We start from the raw sequence: 1,838 nt of genomic DNA, 5'->3' as shown, positions 1-1,838 counted from the left end.
CCCCCCCTCAGGAGCAGGGGGAAGCCCCTCAGGAGCAGGGGGAGGTAGAGAAGCCCTAAGGGGTGATCAGGGCCAGCAGCCGCTGCTTGCACCTGCTGATGGCACCAAGCAATTGGGGCCAGCACTGGGTGCTATTAGCGGGTGTGAGTGGTAGCTCTGGTGCTGACAGCAGGTGCGAGCGCTCGATGGGACTACCTTGAAAGAAACTGTGGGCCATGAGGCTGCAGTGGGTACAGGGGTGGGTCTTGGCCCATCCTCTGTGCCCCCACCTGGCTCCTCACACTGCAGCTCCTGGTCGCCTGTCTGCCAGCAGCCCCACTCCCGCTGCTACTGCTCCCATGTGCTGACGGCGCCACCTCTGCTTGCACTCGCTGACGGTGCGGAGCAATTGGGGCCAGCACTATCAGTGGGTGCAGACAGCCTATTGGGGCTGGCACTGTCGGGTGTGAGTGGCAGCTACTGTCCCAGTCACCCCTCAGGAACAGGGGGATGTGGAGAAGCCCTCAGGGGCAATCGGGGCGGTAGCCACTGCTCGCACCCACTGACAGCGCCAAGTGATTGGGGTGCTGGGCGCTGGCAGTGGGTGTGAGTGGCAGCTCCAGCGCCAGCAGCGGGTGTGAACAGGGCTGGTGCTGGCAGCAGGTGTGAGCGCCAGTGGGACAGCGGCATGCGGGAGCAAAGAATTTTCAACAACCACCAGAGGCTCACCCCAATGACAGTGACTGGCGCCCCACCTTGGTCAGGCACCCGCACTCACCTGCTCCACCATCTCTCCGTGGCCAATGCCTGTCATGTCCCATGCTCTGTTGCCTGATGCTGACACCTGCCATGTTCCACGTGCACCCCTGGTGATCAGTGCACATCATAGCGACCAGTTGTTTGGTTGTTCTGCTGTTTGGTCTATTTGCATAATAGGCTTTTATAGAGAGAGATACTTCAATCACATTACAGATGTGATCATATAATTGGCAGAAAAATTAAGGAGCCAAACAGATTCATCATGTCCTAGTATATTAATCTAAACATATTCATGAATATATACAGGAGGCCCAGTGCACAAATTCATGCACCAGTGGGGTCCCTCGGCTTGGCCTGTGAGATTGGACCAAAACCAGCTCTCCAACATCCCCTGAGGGGTCCTGTATTGCAAGAGGGCTCAGGCCAGGCTGAGGGACCCCATTGGTGCACAATCAGTACCTGGGAGGGATGTGGGAGGTTGACCAAGGGACGGCTCCAAGGTGTGTCAGGCCCATGTCACTCAGTCCTGATCGGCCAAACCCCAGCAGCAAGCTAACCTACCAATCAGAGCATCTGCTCCTGGTGGTCAGTGAATGTCATAGTGAGTGGATGAGCAGCCTTAGCATATCATTAGCATATTACACTTTGATTGGTTGAATGGATGACCAGACGACTGGACACTTAGCATAGTAGGCTTTTATTATATCAGATATATGGGTAAATGCATCGCTGTGGGAATGTATACTTACACAAATCATATGCACATGAATGCATCAAGAATTGACATAATCTATGGTAGGGCTACAAATTAGTGTAGCCACTCTCGAAACAGTATGGAAGTTCCTCAAAAAAATAAAAATGGAACTACCATATGACCCAGCAATTCCACTTCTTGGTGTACATTCAAAGAAATCCAAAACACTAATTCAAAAATATATATGCATCCTATGTTCATTGTAGCATTATTTATGATACAATGCCTGGTGCACGAAATTCGTGCATGGGGGTGTGTGTGTCCCTTAGCCCAGCCTGCACCCTCTCCTAACTGGGACCCCCTCAGGAGATGTTCGACTGCTGGCAGTCAGACATCCCTCTCCACA

At 53.2% G+C, this 1,838-nt stretch overlaps 1 protein-coding gene across 1 annotated transcript in view; it reads left to right on the top strand.

Moving 5' to 3' along the window:
- The window catches only part of LOC102757521 (5-hydroxytryptamine receptor 2C-like), a 236,327-nt gene that overhangs the window by 176,791 nt on the left and 57,698 nt on the right, over positions 1-1,838 (top strand). The window lies entirely within an intron of this gene.

The sequence above is a fragment of the Myotis davidii genome, unplaced genomic scaffold (assembly GCF_000327345.1).
Source record: "Myotis davidii unplaced genomic scaffold, ASM32734v1 scaffold2339, whole genome shotgun sequence".
Lineage (NCBI taxonomy): Eukaryota > Metazoa > Chordata > Mammalia > Chiroptera > Vespertilionidae > Myotis > Myotis davidii.
Note: the sequence above shows the minus strand (reverse complement) of the source record. Positions and strands in the feature narration are given on the sequence as shown.